Source organism: Cervus canadensis, chromosome 13 (assembly GCF_019320065.1).
Source record: "Cervus canadensis isolate Bull #8, Minnesota chromosome 13, ASM1932006v1, whole genome shotgun sequence".
Classification (NCBI taxonomy): Eukaryota; Metazoa; Chordata; class Mammalia; order Artiodactyla; family Cervidae; genus Cervus; species Cervus canadensis.
In genome coordinates this window covers 61802114-61822174 of record NC_057398.1, presented here as the reverse complement: position 1 = coordinate 61822174, position 20061 = coordinate 61802114, and positions in this window count along the sequence as shown.

The following is a 20061-nucleotide window of genomic DNA, read 5'->3' as shown; positions in this document are numbered from 1 at the left end:
GCAGTCACCGGGTGGTCTTCAGCTGTTCCGCTGCAGACACTCAGAAAGCAAGTAAGTTGACAGAAATTAAACAGTGTCCAAAAAACAGGTTGGATCTCTGACTTTGGACTTTTTATTGGAGTGATGAGTCCATTTATGCTGGATTTATTTATTAATATGACTGACTTTGTGACTGCCATTTGTTTTTCTATGTCTTATCTTTGTTGCTCGTTTGGTAGCATTATTCCTTCTTAACTAACTCATTTTGGGCTGCCGCCCCCCCAGGTGGCATTAGTGGTAAAGAATCTGCCTGCCAATTCAAGAGACATAAGGGATCCCTGGGTGGGGAAGATCCCCTGGAGGAGGACATGGCAACCCACTAGTGTGTTCTTGCCTGGGAAACCCCATGGACAGAGGAGCCTGGCTGGCTACAGTCCATAGAGTCTCACTAAGTTAGGCATGACTGAGATACTTAGCAGCAGCAGCAACAACTAACTCACTCCATGTTAAACAAAGTGTCTAGCATTCGTTTTAACTCCTCTGTTGACCTTCTATTTGTTCTAGGATTTACAATATGAATCAATACATTATGATCCACCTCACATTACTACTGTATTAATTCCAATAAAATATTGAAACTTTGCTCTGTTACTGTTCCATTTCTGCCTCCTTTTTTGTTCTATTTGGCCATATAGCTTACAAATTATTATATTAAATGAAATAAGTCTCTCAGAGAAAGACAAATGCTGTATGATCTCTGTCATATATGGAATCTAGATATATATTTATATTTATATAGACGGTTACCAGTGGTGGGGGGTAGGGATTGGGATAAATGGATGAACTCTTTTTATAAAATAAATTGAATTTAAAAATTACAACTGTGTATGTTATAAAACTAAGACTAGAGCACTATAATAATTGCTTTATGTGGTCTTTATGTGTTTTAATAAAATTAAGAGAAACATTTATATGTATATATATGCATGTATATACATAGGGCTTTTCTGGTGGCTTAGACTGTAAAGATTCTACCTACATTGCAGGAGACTCGGGTTCAATCCTTGGGTGGAAAAGATCCTATGGAGAAAGGAATGGCAAGCCACTCCAATATTTTGCCTGGGAAATCCCATGGACAGAGGATCCTGGCAGGCGACAGTCCATGGCGTCACAAAATTCTAGACATGGCTGAGCCATTTACACACACATCACATACATACATACATGCATGCATACATACATACATATATATATATATATATATATATATGTATATAATCTACATTTACTGACAGATGTACCACTGCAGTGCTTTTCATTTCTTCTTATGAATTTGAGTTAGTTGATCATTCTCACTCAAGATTTATCAGTTTTACTGATCTTTTAAAATATAGATCAATGGAACAGAATAGAAAGCCTAGAGATGAATCCACAAACCTATGGACACCTTATCTTTGACAAAGGAGGCAAGGATATACAATGGAAAAAAGACAACCTCTTTAACAAGTGGTGCTGGGAAAACTGGTCAACCACTTGTAAAAGAATAAAACTAGAACACTTTCTAACACCATACACAAAATAAACTCAAAATGGATTAAAGATCTAAATGTAAGACCAGAAACTATAAAACTCCTAGAGGAGAACATAGGCAAAACACTCTCCGACATAAATCACAGCAGGATCCTCTATGACCCACCTCTCAGAATATTGGAAATAAAAGCAAAAATAAACAAATGGGACCTAATGAAACTTAAAAGAACCAGTTCTTTTTTAAAAATTGATTTTTCCTATCAGTTCTATTATTTTGTCTTCTCTGCTTTATCTTTATTATTTCCTCTCTTCTGCTTGCTTTGGGCTATTTCTCCACATTTTTTATTGTTGCTTCACATGAAATATTAGGTAACTAATTTGAGATCTTTCTTTCTTCTAATGACAAGCAATTAATGCTGTATAATCCCCTTGAAAGTGAAAGTAGTTCACTACTTTATTATTTTCCACAAATTGTAGTATGTAATTTTTCATTTTCATTCAGTCAAAATATTTTCTTATTTCTCTTATGAATCTCATGAGTTATTTAGGGGTATTTGTTTGATTCCAAATATTTGGCACTTTCCATATATCTTTCTGTTGCTATCAACAATAATTGCATTGTGCTCAAAAAATAGTCTTCAACAATTTTCAATTCTTTAAAATGTATTGATTTTTATTTAATGGCTCAGAAAATGTTTTATTTGAGTAAGTGTTCCAAAAGCTTTATGGAATTTGTATGCTTGCTTTTGTTTGTTGGAGGATTTTGTACATGTCAACCAGGTCAACTTCTCTGTAATATTAATTGTATGTCTACTTGTTCTATGGATTTCAAACAGAGGAGTATTAATATGGCCAACTTTAATTGTGGATTTTTCTTTTTACTTTTCAGTTCTATCAGGTTTTGCTTTGTGCATTTTGAAGCTTTATGGAGATTATTATGCCTTTTCCCTCAATATACTGTTTTAGTTCTGGTTATATTCCTTGTTCTGAAGTCTATTTTTTCTGATATTAATATAGCCACCCCAGATTTGCTTAATATTTACATATTATATTTTTTCCATATTATTGCATTTAATCTTCCAACAGCTTTAAGTTTGAATTGGGTTTTAACAGACCATATATAGATATATCTTTTTAACTACAATTTGTCTCTATCATTAACTGGACCTACAAACTGTTTATATGTAATGCAATTACTAATATATTTGATTTTAATTACACCAACTTATTTTTCTCTTGTTTCTTCTATCAGCTCTTTGTTCTCTTTTTCTTCTTAGCCTGCTAGCTCTTGGTTCGAGTGTTTCTTTTTCATTTCATTCATGCTTCACTGTTGGTCTATTATTTATAGCTGTGAAAAATGGTGGTAAACTTACAAGTGGATAATTATAATTACTCCTTCCATTCACCTGTCTTCTTTTAATGGTATATTTAATTGCATTTATGCTATTAGCCACTTAATTTATTTTTAATATTTTTTCTTTCAAAGAGTGAAATTTCTATTAAATCAAGCCTAAATAAGAAAAAATGTAGTTACTGTTACTTTTTATAGTTCCAGAGATAAATGTTAAATAATCTACATTTCTGTCTGTTATCATATAGATTAGATATAAAAAGGATATTTTAATATTTCTTAAATCAGATCTACTGGCAGCAGTTTCCCTCAGTTTATGTCTGTCTAACAAAGCCTTTTCATTTTTTTTTTTCTTTGTATGTAACATTTTGCTGTCTCCAAGATTCTTTTTTTATCAGTGGTTTTCAGCAGTTTGAATATGCTGTACCTTGGTTGTATGATATGATTGAAAATATGATTCTTCTTTACAGTTCTACACTAAAATTCTTTATTTTCCATAAAATTCAACCAATTTGAAATTTAATCTTCTTAGCCCAGAAGCAATAGAAGCAATTGTAATATAATCTGGTTTTGTGGACTAAAGCTAATTTTTCTTTGGTATTCTAATACATATATTGAAATAATGGAAACTTTATACATCCTTGTAGTATTTCAAGTGTCTTTCACTCAAATTCTTAAAGCAGCTTTACAGAACATCACCTTGTCTGATTGGTATAGCAAAGAGCTTGTGCATCATTTACGGTATGTGAAATCTCATTAACATTACCCCAAAAGGGTGTAATCCCAAGATATACAATTGAAATAAAAGACGATGAGAATAGACTGTCATTCAGCATGCCACAGAGGCTTTTGTTTCAGACTCAAATGCCAGCAGGTTAATTTTCTTTTATTTTTTTTTAGGAGATACTGACTTGGAAGCTGAAGCAGAGAACTAAACAATATCTAGTGCTGAGAGATTTTTATCTATCAGTTCAGTTCAGTCACTCAGTCGTGTCTGACTCTGCAACCTCATGGACTGCAACACCCCAGGCCTCTCTGTCCATGACCAGCTCCCAGAGTTTACTCAAACTCATGTCCATTGAGTCAGTGATGCCATCCAACCTCATCTTCAGTTATCCCCTTCTCCTCCCCCTTCAATCTTTCCCAGCATCAGGGTCTTTTGCAATGAGTCAGTTCTTTGCATTAGGTGGCCAAAGAATTAGAGTTTCAGCTTCAGCATCAGTCCTTTCAATGAATATTCAGGACTCACTTCCTTGAGGATTGACTGGTTTGATTTTCTTGCAGTCCAGGGGACTCTCAGGAGTCTTCTCCAACACCACAGTTCAAAAGCATCAATTTTTCGGCACTCAGCTTTCTTCACAGTCCAACTCTCACATCCATACATGACCACTGGAAAAACCATAGCCTTGACCATATGGACCTTTGTTGGCAAAGTAATGTCTCTGCTTTTTAATATGCTGTCTAGGTTGGTCATAACTTTCCTTCCAAGGAGTAAGTGTCTTTTAATTTCATGGCTGTAGTCACCATCTGCAGTGATTTTGGAGGCCAAAAAAATAAAGGCTGACCCTGTTTCCACTGTCTTCCCATCTATTCCCCATGAGGTGATGGGACCAGATGCCATGATCTTAGTTTTCTGAATGTTAGGCTTTAAGCCAACTTTTTCACTCTCCTCTTTCACTTTCATCAAGAGGCTTTTTAGATCCTCTTCACTCTCTGCCATAAGGGTGGTGTCTTCTGCATATCTGAGGTTATTGATATTTCTCCCAGCAATCTTGATTCCAGCTTGTGCTTCTTCCAGACCAGCGTTTCTCATGATGTACTCTGCATATAAGTTAAATAAGCAGGGTGACAATATACAACCTTGACATACTCCTTTTCCGATTTGGAACCAGTCTGTTTTTCCATGTCCAGTTCTAACTGTTGCTTCCTGACCTGCATACAGGTTTCTCAAGAGGCAGGTCAGGTGGTCTGGTATTCTGATCTCTTTCAGAATGTTCCACAGTTTATTGTGATCTACATAGTCGAAGGCTTTGGCGTAGTCAATAAAGCAGAAATAGATGCTTTGCCGGAACTCTCTTGCTTTTTCAATGATCCAGCAGATATTGGCAATTTGATCTCTGGTTCCTCTGCCTTTTCTAAAACCAGCTTGAACATCTGGAAGTTCTCAGTTCACGTATTGCTGAAGCCTGGCTTGGAGAGTTTTCAGCATTACTTTACTAGCGTGTGAGATGAGTGCAATTTGTGCAGTAGTTTGAGCATTCTTTGGGATTGCCTTTCTTAGCAATTGGAATGAAAACTGGCCTTTTCCAGTCCTGTGGTCACTGCTGAGTTTTCCAAATTTGCTGGCATATTGAGTGCAACACTTTCACAGCATCATCTTTCAGGATTTGAAATAGCTCAACTGGAATTCCATCACATCCACTAGCTTTGTTCGTAGTGATGCTTTCTAAGGCCCACTTGACTTCACATTCCAGGATGTCTGGCTCTTGGTGAGTGATCACACCATTGTGATTATCTGTGTCGTGAAGACCTTTTTCGTATAGTTCTTCTGTGTATTCTTGCCACCTCTTCTTAATATCTTCTGCTTCTGCTATGTCCATACAATTTCTGTCCTTTATCAAACCCATCTTTGCCTGAAATTTTCCCTTGATATCTCTAATTTTCTTGAAGAGATCTCTAGTCTTTCCCATTCTGTTGTTTTCCTCTATTTCTTTGCATGGATCGCTGAGGAAAGCTTTCTTATCTCTCCTTGTTATTCTTTGGAACTCTGCATTCAAATGGGAATATCTTTCCTTTTCTCCTTTGCTTTTGCTTCTCTTCTTTTCACAGCTATTTGTAAGGCCTCTTCAGACAACCATTTTGCCTTTTTGCATTTCTTTTCCATTAGGATGGTCTTGATCCCTGTCTCCTGTACAATGTCACAAACTTCTGTCCGTAGTTCATCAGGCTCTCTGTCTATCAGATCTAGTCCCTTAAATCTATTTCTCACTTCCACTGTATAGTCATAAGGGATTTGATTTAGGTCATACCTGAATGGTCTAGTGGTTTTCCCTACTTTCTTCAGTTTAAGTCTGTATTTGGCGATAAGGAGTTCATCATCTGAGCCACAGTCAGCTCCTGGTCTTGTTTTTGCTGACTGTATAGAGCTTCTCCATCTTTGGCTGCAAAGAATATAATCAATCTGATTTCAGTGTTGACCATCTGGTGATGTTCATGTGTAGAGTCTTCTCTTGTGTTGTTGAAAGAGGTTGTTTGCTATGACCAGTGCGTTCTCTTGGCAAAACTCTATTAGCCTTTGCCCTGCTTCATTATGTACTCCAAGGCCAAATTTGCCTGTTACTCCAGGTGTTCCTTGACTTCCTACTTTTGCATTCTCAGAGAGGTCAAGTCACCTAAAATCACACGGATGTTAAGTGGCAGGTTTTTCATTCCTGTCTAGATCTTAAATATAATGCTTTCACTATTCCCATACAAATTTTAAAGCATTTGAAAATTTACTTGCAAGCATCTTTAAATTCTATGAAACTTTAAAGTGTCCTATAATACCTGGAAAAATAAGTTTATAATTAGGTGAACTAATGTAAAAGCATTTCTAAGTTTGCTACTTGGCCAAAGATCAATCATAGATATTAACCAGCTAAGACACAGGGGGAGAATATATTTGATCGATAAGAGTGTCTAGAAAAGTGATTCTCAAGGAGATGTCACAGATTTTAAAAGCATTTTAGTATTTTTATCAGGAATAAACATGCCTTGCCACCCTATAGAGACTAGGCATAGTGAGATCAATGGTTTCAAAAAAAAAAAGAAGAAGCAAACCTTGTTTGCAGTTGTTGTGAAGACAACAGTTATAGTTAGATGAAAACAACTTTCAAAGAAACTCTTCATTTCTGCACCAGGAAATATTGAATGTACACTCCTTAAAAGTTGAGAATCCTGAGCTAGAGAAAACATGTCTGTGACAAAAAGTTATCTGGGTTAAAAAATGCAGAACAGTAATGATTATACTGTTTTTGGACTATGGATGGAGGTTCTTGACATTGTACAGGAGACAGGGATCAAGGCCATCCCCATGGAAAAGAAATGCAAAAAGACCAAATGGTTGTCTGAGGAGGCCTTACAAATAGCTGTGAAAGAAGAGAAGCTAAAAGCAAAAGAGAAATGGAAAGATATACCCATTTTAATGCAGAATTCCAAAGAACAGCAAGGAAATATAAGGAAGCCTTCCTCAGTGATCAGTGCAAAGAAATAGAGGAAAACCATAGAATGGGAAAGACTAGAGATCTCTTCAAGACAATTAGAGATACCAAGGGAATATTTCATGCAAAGATGAACACAATAAAGGACAGAAATGGTATGGACCTAACAGAAGCAGAAGATATTAAGAAGAGGTGGCAAGAATACACAGAAGAAATAAACAAAAAAAATCTCCATGACTCAGATAACCACGATGGTGTGATCACTCCCCTAGAGCCAGACATCCTGGATTCTGAAGTCAAGTGGGCCTTAGGAAGCATCACTATGAACAAATCTAGTGGATGTGATGCAATTCCAGTTGAACTATTTCAAATCCTAAAAGATGATGCTGTGAAAGCGCTTCAGTCAATATGCCAGCAAATTTGGAAAACTCAGCAGTGCCCATAGGACTGGAAAAGTTCAGTTTTCACTCCAATGCCCAAAAAAGGCGATGCCAAAAAATGTTCAAACTACCTCACAATTACAGTCATATCACACACAAGCAATATAATGCTCAGAAGTCTCCAACCAGACTTCAATACTACATGAACGTCCAGATGTTCAAGCTGGATTTAGAAAAGCCAGGGGAACCAGAGATCAAATTGCCAACATGTGTTATATCATAGAAAACACAATAGAGAGTTCCAGAAAAATATCTACCTCTGCTTTATTGACTATGCCAAAGCATTTGACTGTGTGGATCACAATAAACTGTGGAACATTCTTAAAGAGATGGGAATACCAAGCCATCTTACCTACCTCCTGAGAAACCTGGATGCAGGTCAAGAAGCAACAGTTAAAACTGGATATGGAACAACAGACTGGTTCCAAATAGGGAAAGGAGTACATCAAGGTTCTATATTGTCACCCTGCTTATTTAACTTCTATGCAGAGTACATCATGTAAAATGCTAGGCTAGATGAAGCTCAACCTCGTATCAAGACTGACAGGAGAAATATCAATAACCTCAAATATAAAGATGACACCACCCTTATGGCAGAAAGTGAAGAAGAACTAAAGAGCTTCTTGATGAAGGTGAAAGAGAAGAGTGAAAAAATTGGCTTAAAACTCAAAAATCAAAAAAAGAAGATCATGGCATCTGAACAGTCCATAACAGATAGGTGGGGAAACAATGGAAACAGTGATAGACTTTATTTTCTTGGGCTCCAAAGTCACTGCAGATGGTGACTGCAGCCATGAAATTAAAAGACACTTGTTCCTTGGAACCAAAGTTCTGACCAACCTAGACAGCATAGTCCAAAGCAGAGATATTACTCTGCTGACAAAGGTCCATCTAGTCAAAGCTATGATTTTTCCAGTAGTCTTGTTTGGATGTGAGAGTTGAACTATACAGAAAACTGAGCACTAAAGAACAGATGCTTTTGAACTGTGGTGTTAGAGAAGACTCTTGAGAGTCCCTTGGTTGGCCAGAAGATCAAACCAGTCAATCCTACAATAAATCAGTCCTGAATGCTCATTGGAAGGACTGATGCTGAAGCTCCAATACTTTGGCCACCTGATGCAAAGAACTGACTCATTGGAGAAGGCCCTGATGGGAAAGATTGAGGGCAGGAGGAGAGGGGATGACAGAGGATGAGATGGTGGATGACATCACCAACTCGATGGACATGAGTTTCAGCAAGCACCAGGAGTTGGTGTTGGACAGGGAAGCCTGGCGTGCTGCAGTCCATGATATTGCAAAGAGTCAGACATTACTGAGCAACTGAATTAAATAGTATTCTTTATTGTAGTAATCTATTCAGAGATCCTTCAGTTCAGTTCAGTCGCTCAGTCGTGTCCGACTGTTTGTGACACCATGAACTGCAGCACGCCAGGCCTCTCTGTCCATCACCAACTCCCAGAGTCCACCCAAACCCATGTCCTTCGAGTCAATGATGCCATCCAACCATATCATCCTCTGTCATCCTCTTCTCCTCCTGCCCTCAATCTTTCCCAGCATCAGGGTCTTTTCAAATGAGTCAGCTCTTCACATCAGGTGCCCAAAATATTGGAGTTTCAGCTTCAGCATCAGTCCTTCCAATGAACACCTAGGACTGATCTCCGTTAGGATGGACTGGTTGGATCTCCTTGCAGTCCAACGGACTCTCAGGAGTCTTCTCCAACACCACAGTTCAAAAGCATCAATTCTTCTGCACTCAGCTTTCTTTATAGTCCAACTCTCACATCCATACATGACCTCTGGAAAAACCATAGCCTTGACTAGACTGACCTTTGTTGGCAAAGTAACATCTCTGCTTTTTAATATGCTGTCTAGGTTGGTCATAACTTTCCTTCCAGGGAGTAAACATCTTTTAATTTCATTGTTACAATCACCATCTGCAGAGATCCTAGATCTACTTAAAATAGTTTTAACACTTTTCCCTAATACTTTGTTCAAAACAGAATGGACAATTTTTAATGATCTGTAGACAAGAATGTAATTGAAGTATTACCTGTACCCCAGAAGATTAATTTAGAAGCCACATGGAAATTTGGATAATTTCAACACACATTATACTTGCCAACTTAATGGCTATTATAGGATACTCTTTTTCAGATGAGCCAGAAAGCGCTGACTATTCACATTTTATCTCTAATTTCAACTTCTAAGTGTATAAGTAATCTATTATATGTCATATCCATGTTGAAACTCTTATGAGTTAAATTTGAAATATTCCTGTAGAAAGTGTTCAAAATATATTCTGGGTTTCTGGTGCTTTTCAAAACATGTTTAACATCCAGTAATGATATAACATATAAGAAAAGAACAAGCCAGCAAGCAAGGGAAATGACCTTCAAACAAAGGGAAGAATGATTAGAGATCAGTATTTTTGCCATGTTCACATGACATTTCTCCAAGAAGAGAAAATAAATGCCTTATATCTGGTTTGAATGCATAAATGTTCTATATATTTGAACTTGTTTTAAAAAGCTGACAAATATGCATTTTTATTTTGAATTATATAAATGTAAATCTACAAAAATGGAGAGGTATTTTCATATGTAATTATCATCAGCAATAGAGAAAGGATATGATTTTGCTTGATGTCATTTAAATGTGGTTATTGTTTTGCTTTGAATCCATCATTTTTTATGATAATGGAGAAAAGAGAGTTAAGTTATTCAAATTTGAGCATTTCTCTCCACAATTTGGGACTAAAAATGTATATTCCTTCTACAAGTGTTAATGATGTTGTAGACAAGGAAAGTGTTCCACATGATTTAACAAAGACAGATAGGACATGTATTTAGAAATATTATATTGCATGTGACTTTCAGAGAGTTTAAAAATTTTTTGGAAAGACTGAAGGAATTTTTGCCAGTCATTTGAAAATTAGAGTAATATAGCCAATTCTAACCATTTCTATGCTCAATTTGGTTAATCTCTGTAAATAAATCTTAACTAATCCCATTTTTCTGTCAGTTCCATAGCCAGTGGTTTTTAAGATTCATTGTCTACCATATGTTAACAAAAAAAAGTTTTCCAGAAGGAGATTTGAATTTCTAGTTCAGAGTACTCATCTGGACATATGTCAAAACATCTGTTCTTCCTGAGGATAACCACCTCCAATTTTTAAGTGTCTATAGAAACTTTCTAAATCTCACAGAACATTAATAAAGGTAATATCTCAAACTGTCTTTCAAAGATGTTCTAGAATAGTTTCAGAAACATGCAGTGTATCTTGAGCATTTTAGAGAATATGTGAAATGAATCATCTTCTATAATAGCATCACCTTTACATATATTAAAAAAAATTCAGGCATAATGAAGACAAGACCATATATTATCATTAAAATATGGGACATCTTTGAAAATACAATTTTTATATATACTTTTATTTAAATGATTAAATGTCTGTTTCAACTATTCTGATTTACAAAACAAGTGAAACATGCATTGTGTAGGTTTCCCTTATTTTCTATGACTAACTGATGTGTGAAGATACCAAATCATCCATAATAAGTAATTTATTAGGAATAACTTTTAGTAAGATTTAAAGCTGTTTCTTTATAAGAAGGCCATGGACAAAATTATTACTGGCACATCCAGTGCATTCAATAAATGTGCTCATGGGTAAGACAAACCGTTTTTATAGAAAACCAAGCTATGGCAGAGCTGGTGAAAACTGCATATGAAACATTTGGAAATGCCATCTTTTAATATTGCTATCACTGTCAAATCAATCTCCATGAAGATACCTATCCCCACAAGGAGCTTCAGTTGTGACTACAGGTTGTGACTACAGGCTACAGGTTTCCCGGCTGCCTCAGCAGTAAATAATCTGCCTGCAATGAAGGATTCACAGGAGACCCCCATTCCATTCCTGGGTTGGGAAGATCCCCTGGAGGAGGGCATGGCAAACCACTCCAGCATTCTTGACTGGAGAATCCTAAGGACAGAGGAGCCTGGAGGGCTAAAGTCTATGGTGTCACAAAGAGCTGGACACAACTGACGCTACTGAGCATGCATGGGTGACATTTTCATTCCTTCTTCCAATTAGGGATATAATGTCTTCTTCTGCCTTCCTGTAAGATAGATCATTTCCTCAAGACAGGTGCATTTTGCTCCTTTTTGTGTTTTGCTTAGAGGTCTGCAAATGTTTTGAACACATTAAATACACATATTTTCCTTGAATTAGAGATAATTCAGTTTTAAATGTGTCAATAAAATTCAAGGACTTTAAAAGATTGCGTTGTCTTTTTTTCATAAACCAACTCTGCATGCCCTCCTGAACAACAGATGCATTGCTGGGAGAGGTGGTAAACACATTTTTAGAGCAGAACAGGGAAACCACTTAATGTTCTGCATGCAATTAATTAAATGCATAAATCCTGAGCCCTCCATTAAACATCTTGGAGAGAAAGTGTAGAATTAATTCAAGTGGACAAGTGACAAGGGTAGGTCTAATAATCCAGTAGGTTTTGTGTAGTCATATGGAAGAAGGCTGATGGACACCAGCAAAGTTTGCAGTCCCTGCTGCATGCTAAAACTTATATTAGTAGATTTTCTTACTTTAATCCATCTTTGCATTTTGAGAAAAACATGCTGGTTGATTATTTGGTGTGCCGATCTTTTATTTATTGTTACTGAATTTGTGCTCTTAAATGAATGTTATTTTTTTTTCATGTTGCTCCTGATTTCCCTATTAACAAATAACTTGCCTTAAATTTAAAATAAAAAAATGGTGGACATATTTTTCTTTTCTCCTTTCAACTCCCCTTCCTCTACTCCCTCCCCATTCTACCCTTTTGCCTTTTCTCCTAATTCTGGCTTTTCCTAATCTTTGAAGAAATGGTAGAGGGTACCTACAAAATCATCAAGTTTTTCTGGGGATGGGTTTTTAAATGGTTGGGTTACTCTTTAAATTTTTTTAAAAAACTCAGTATGTCTATAAATTTATTTATAAGATGCTCTATAAATTTGAAAACATAATTCCCTTGACATATTTGCATGTCTAATATTGCTTTTTCTTTTGTTATCACACTTCATCACACCAAATCTCTCTTTGTCATTTCTTTCTCCCTTTCTTTCAATGCAAATCTCAGAGTTTTGTTTGTTCCAGTGCTTTCCACGCTTGACTATATATTGGAATCATCTGGGAGATACAAAGAATTCTGAGGGCTGGATTGGGGATTATGAGTTTAGCACCAGAAGTTCTGAACACTTCTCACATAAGGTTAATGCTCATCATGTTTGAGGAAAACACTAGTGGATTTTGATCATATTTTCAAAGAAATCTGGATTTGTAACCCTCGCAATTGCTTCCCGAGTCCATCTATATTCATCAAGGCATTCATATTTATTATATCATTCACCAAATTCTTAAGATTGGTGCCATTTTTCTTTTCCTAATTTTATGACTTAGATGGTTAGCTCATTAATTTTTCTATTTTCTTATTTTAATCTGTCCCTTTAAAATCATATATTTCTCTCTAAATAATACTTTGTTTGCTTTTGTTCAGTTATAAATTTTTCCTACTTTACAATTTGATGCCTTCAGAAGTATGTGTGTATGCAAACACAGGCATAAATATGCATGTTTTAATTTTAAATATAGACATATTTTCTGGATCTCTCTTCACAGATAATGTAGTAGATATTCACACTCACAAGGATTTTCTAGGGCTTATATACAGACAAACAGAGAAAGCATCCACTTAGTCAACAAATGCTACCAATCACTTCTGACATTTCTGGCAGGAGTAGATTTATTGTGAAACTAATGGAACATAAGCTTTAGGTTCTACCATTATGTGCAGTAAAGACTTTAACTTCTCCCAGTTTGAGGTCTGGACTTTGCCATGAGACAATCTCTAGGTCCTTGGAATTTTCTGCTAGATAAAATTCTTTGCTTACTTGAGGGTCTTCAACCAATACAGACAACCTAACAATGATATCTCTGGGTCCTGTAGTATTAGTTAAACATTTGGAAGGGCTACAGATTTATTTTCGCTATGTGGGCAGCCACCCATGTCTGCATGACAGAGCCTCAGTAAAGACCCTGGACCCAAAAGTTTAAAGCAGCTTCCCTGGTTGTCAATTTTCCATATTGACATATTCTATATATGTTACATTTTGTTTCCAGGAAATTTATCAGTCTGTGACTCCATGACAAGTGAAAAATTGGAGACTCAAGGAGTAGAACTTTTACATTTTTCCAAGTGGGCTCTGCCCCATGTATCTCTTCCCCTCACTAATTCATTGGAAGAGACCATGACTGGGAGCATAAGTTTTCAGAGAGATCTTTGAATTCCTCCCATAAATCATTGAGACTAAAGGTGGTTTGGGGAACATCTAAGCATTGGTATCAGAAGTGAGGGTGAGATTGTGAACTGTTTCATACCTTCCCACACTTGCATGGAGCCCTTCTTCTCTGAGAGACCTTAGTATGGTGTTTGCTTCTGTAAAATGTGCAAAAGTAACATATGTTTACACAAATTGGTTAAGATGGCTACATTTTTCTAATTTGTCTTCCCCTCCATGATACTGGACATAAAAGTGCTCATAGGAAAGATTGGAGATAGTTCGAGTGAAGCAGAATTTGAGGATATATTTATTGGGATTTAGTGTATTTTGTAGTCTCTTCTATGAAAAGATAAATTATCAACAGCCATTCAAGGTTTAAATGACTCTCAGGATACTTCCTACTATCTAGTGTGCTGTGTTACCTAGTGTTATTTCATTTATTTGAAAAGTCAGAGGTTTAGGATAGCATGTATGTGCCTTATGCTACCTGGCACTAAAATATTTGAATAGAGGGAAAAATTTAATTTGAAATGTTTAGTTGTGAGAAAGTGGTGTATAAAAATTTATCCTAAGAAATCATGACATTTATAAACATTTTAACTGGAATATTCATTACTTATCAATATTTAGCAAAAACCAGAATCAAAAAATCATAATCTTGACTGTTTATAATGGTAAATGTGTGAGGTAGTTTTTTGTTTTTTGTTTTTTTTTTCATTTTTGATAGGAAACTAGGAAAATTCATTAGCATTCCTCTATGTGCAAGGCTCTGAACTTTAATAGTACAAACACTGATTTTATCTGTTACAGCTAAAATTTGAAAAGCAAAAATGCTTGACATAAATTTTCCCAAAATTAATAACAATAGCAAAAACTTACATGGCATCAACAAAAACAAGTTGTGAAACTTAAGGAATTGATCTTCACATAAATCATGACAAAAATATTTGATCCAACAGTACAAAAATATTATTTTAACTTACTATTCTCAGGATGGAAATCATCTTCCTAGGAGGAGGCAATCGGAGAGTATAGTAGCAAAAATTAAAGATAGGTGTTACAGAAGTATTTCAGAATACTGAGAGATTAAGGTTATTTTTTGATTGCTGTAGTGATTTTGATATTTGCCAAATTTATGTTTGGTGTGATAGTCTTTCTAATTGGAAATAAATGCTCACTTTATAACTCAATTTTGTATGTGCATTTTAAAAAAATATCCCTACTTACTGAAGGCTCAGACCTGGCAAAATGTGTGCCAGTCTATGTACCCAATCTAGAATGGCACCAGAACTTTGTACATAAACTATATTGATTATGACATGAATCTCTTAAGGTACTAATAATCTTGCACTAGGTACACATCTTGATATGTACCAAGAGAACATCATAATTTCAGTGACAGCAGTTACCTGTTGCTCTGACTAGAAATTAGACTTTTCATATAGGGGAGAGGATTTATTTTACTAATATGTAACCTTTGAAAAGCAGTACGTCAAGGCTGTATATTGTCATCCTGCTTATTTAACTTATATGCAGAGTACATTATGAGAAACGCTGGATTGGAAGAAGAACAAGCTGGAATCAAGATTGCTGGGAGAAATATCAATAACCTCAGATATGCAAATGGAACCACCCTTATGGCAGGAAGTGAAGAAGAGCTAAAAAGCCTTTTGATGACAGTGAAAGAGGAGAGTGAAAAAGCTGGCTTAAAGCTCAACATTCAGAAAACTAGGATCATGGCATCTGGTCCCATCACTTCATGGGAAATGCATGGGGAAACAGTGGAAACAGTGTCAGACTCTATTTTTGGGGCTCCAAAATCACTGCAGATGGTGATTGCAGCCATGAAATTAAAAGATGCTTACTCCTTGGAAGGAAAGTTATGACCAACCTAGATAGCATATTAAAAAGCAGAGACATTACTTTGCCAACAAAAGTCTGTCTAGTCAAGGCTATGGTTTTTCCAGTGGTCATGTATGGATGTGAGAGTTGGACTGTGAAGAAGGTTGAGTGCCAAAAAATTGATGCTTTTGAACTGTGGTGTGGAGAAGACTCTTGAGAGTCCCTTGGACTGCAAGGAGATCCAACCAGTCCATCCTACAGGAGATCAGTCCTGGGTGTCCATTAGGAGGACTGGGGCTGAAACTGAAACTCCAACACTTTGGCCACCTATGCCAAAAGTGTTGACTCATTGGAAAAGACCCTGATGCTGGGAGGGATTGGGGGCAGGAGGAGAAGGGGACAACAGAGGATGAGATGGCTGGATGGCATCACCGTCTCGATGGGCATGAGTTTGAGTAAACTCCGGGAGTTGGTGATGGACAGGGAGTCTGGCATGCTGCGGTTCATGGGGTCGCAAAGAGTTGGACACGACTGAGCGACTGAACTGAATTGAACCTTTGCCTGATAAACATTGCTTACTTAGTCAATTTAATGAATTATTTTTCTTTCACTTTTACACAGTTCTTCTCTAAGAATAGAATTATAAGGATATATTAGTTTCCAGTAAACAATTTTGAAGCAAGGTACGGCAATTAAATCTTCAGAAACCAACTATATATCCACCAAAAAGTATGAATTTAGGTTCTCTGGATTTAAAAACTGGATTCTATATATACTTGCTACATAACTCTGGGTAAGCTCGAAGTGTTAAATCACTTTTACTTATATATAAACACGAGATATATAACCATCCCCTGGGGGCACAGAGGTAGAGACTCTGTCTGCCAATGTAGGAGACGCAAGAGATGCAGGTTTGATCCATGGGTCAGGAAGATGCCCCGGAGAAACCACTCCAGAATTCTTGCCTGGGAAATCCCACGGACAGAAGCAGGCTGCAGTCCATGGAATCAAAAAGAGTCAGACACAACTGAGTGACTGAGCACATATAACCATCTAGACTGTGGGGCAATTTTAAGATTTAAAATAGATAATGAATGCAATGTCTAATATATATCACATGGATAATTTCTAGATATTTTATGTTTTTCATATATATTTAAGCTGATGCTATTTTTTCCTTTTTCTACAATATTTTTCATAGTTTTTTTTGTTTTTCTTTCTTTCTTTTTATCAATCTTCAAAGCATGAAGATTTACCTAAGTTTAAAGTTTGCCAAATGGATATCCTTTTGTCACACATTTGATTGTTCTCTCTGCATATTGAATTGTATCCATGTAGGGTATATCACGGAGAAGGCAATGGCACCCCACTCCAGTACTCTTGCCTGGAAAATCCCATGGAAGGAGGAGCCTGGTAGGCTGCAGTCCATGGGGTCTCTAGGAGTCGGACATGACTAAGTGACTTCACTTTCACTTTTCACTTTCATGCATTAGAGAAGGGCATGGTAACCCACTCCAGTGTTCTTGCCTGGAGAATCCCAGGGACGGCGTAGCCTGGTGGGCTGCTGTCTCTGGGGTCGCACAGAGTCAGACACGACTGAAGTGACTTAGCAGCAGCAGGGTATATCAACCCACTCCAGTGTTCTTTCCTGGGAAATCCCATGGACAGAGGAGCCTGGTGGGCTACAGTCCATAGGGTTGCAAGAGTCAGACATGACTTAGTGCCTAAACCACCAACTTTTTGTGCAAATTTTAGCTGAAATTCCAATGTGAGGTAGATTTCTTGTAGAATGCTTCTGATGGACCGAGAAGTGATTCTCTCTCTTCCTTCCCATTCTCTGATTTTTTCGAAGCAGATAGATATTTGATATTTGATATTTATTGTATGAAGTCTTTTCTTAACAACTCGTTTAAAATCTTAAAACTCAAGAATACGTTCCATTCTGTCCTTTGTCATTTTATTTTCGGTTGACTTCTAAAAGCTACAGCTTCCTGATAGAAAAAGGGAGAACTATATATACATATACACATGTAAAATATAAAATATTTTAATATATGTATGTGTATATGTGTGTATATATATATAAACAGGTATGGCAGTGAATTTGTGGATGAAAAGGGATAAAAAGTGAATAAATAGCCCAAGAAGGTGCATCTATGCAAACAGGTACAAATTCTCAGGTTTCTAGTTTTGAAACACTTGCTTTCCTGTTCCAGAGGACAAATAATTAAGGAGACTTCTCCTTGGCTCTTTAACATTCCTGCTCTGTTGCTATGAGTATAGCATATAGTCTTGTTTTTGTTAATAGTAGAAACCTCCACCTACTACTTAAAAGGAGCTTTTGATGATGTTTACATTGATCCTGGGGTATTTCCTCGGCCTAAGATTTATACATACAAACTGAAGTTTTGAGCCTGTATCTTAACAGCACACTGGATAGAATTTGGAGACTGTTTTGACCTCTAAGGAGTAATCCATAACTAAGTGTGTCCATGGAAAATGAAGAAAGGATAGCCAAGTTATGGTAAAGGAGGATAGAACAATTCATATTCACAAAACCCCACATGTGTTTCAGACACGATGTATATAAATTCTTTATGCAATATTTTCTTTAAATCCTCATTATTCTCTAAGGAAAGTGTCATTCTTTCAAATTTACATAACAGGAAGCTAAATAGATTGCCACAGATCACAAAGCTTTAAAGTTCTGGTGTCTGACATTAAGTAACTGTGGTGCTAAAAGTAAAAATTTGAGTGTTAAATTCAATCTATAATGTCACAGGAAAGTGAGTAAGAATTACTGAGAGCAAAATGGACTGAAAATGATGGACCATAAGTTGTAACCTTGTTAGGAAGGAATATTTAGACAGCTCACAGTGATGTTAACATTTAAACAGTCAACATAAACGCTGCTTTGCAAAAACACATTTCTGAAAACTTAAACTCTATTGCCCCTACTCTCAAATATGATATATTTTCAAAGAATTTCACATTAAATTGCTGTGTTTTTAATCAAAGTGTGAAAATACCTTGGAGATTACAATAATTTCAACAAATTTTCTTTACTTCATGAAACTGTTTTCATGTTTCCTCATTTTAAAACAAATTTGAATGCTATGTGATGAAGTCTATTTTCTAATGCAGAACATTTTCAAAGGACGTATCTCCCAGGGAGAAACAGCTCCGGGAAGCAATCAACCTTTCTATTTCAGGCAATCTACATTCATGCTTTGGTATAAAGAGGGGCGGATACATCATCTTCAAGAAGAACCTGAAATAAAGAGGCCGAAGCAAATATTTAGATCCCGAGACACTCATATAAAGTCACAATATAAAATTGGTGTAAGTTCTCCTTGCTGTTTTTCTTCTAAATTTTTAGGCATTATATTGCAACTGTTAAAATGTATTGTAAATAGTGCAAAAACAAAGTGCAGTGTTATGAAAAATGAACTTAAACTCTTTTTTTCCCCCTGTTTCTCAACTTCATCTGTCTGAGATGACCAAGGTACATAAACTAAGAAATCTGATTTTATATCCTGTTTCATGGACTCTTAAAAACAATGTATGCCTCCTTCTGCTATATAGCTGGTTCCCACTAGCTATCTGTTTTACGCATGGTAGTGTACATATGTCAAGCCTAATCTCTTCATTCATCCTACCCTCCCCTGCCCCCACGTGTCCACATGTCCACAAGGGAAGGCTGTGTATATGCCTAGCTGATTCATTTCGTTGTATAGCAGAGGCTAACACAGCATTGTGAAGCAAATATACTCCAATAAAAAAAGAAATAAAACCAATGTACGCATGAAGAAGTGTGGTTTAGGGATCGTTTTTCGCTATGAAAATGCTTTAATGGTAGCATCTGTATAGCATGTGATGTTCAGACAGAAATAAGGGCAAGTGCCCAGGCAGGGCGCCGTGGCTGACAGCGGAGGTTGTGAGTGGCTGAGTTCACTTAAGTTCGCCTTGTTCTCCGACTCAGTGAACCCCATCTCCTCCATGGCCTCGCAGGGCAGGAAGGCCTTGGAGTTGAATGTGACCATGAACTGCTTTCAAAGGACTAAAACAGCTCCTGATAGGCATGAGTTTGAGCAAACTCCAGGAGTTGGTGATGGACAGGGAGGCCTGGCGTGCTGCGATTCATGGGGTCGCAAAGAGTCAGACACAGCTGAGCGACTGAACTGAACTGAACTGAAACAGCTCCGGGATGGATGGCACCCTTGCTAAGGAAGGTGACCAGTATTTTCCGCCCCTGGTGTGGGATGTCACCAACAGCGATTTTCACATTTTGCAGAATCTGCTCCTCAAAACAGCTGCTGTTCTTGTTTTGGATGTTAAGTGTCTGCTCATCCACCTCCTATATAGACAGACAGCC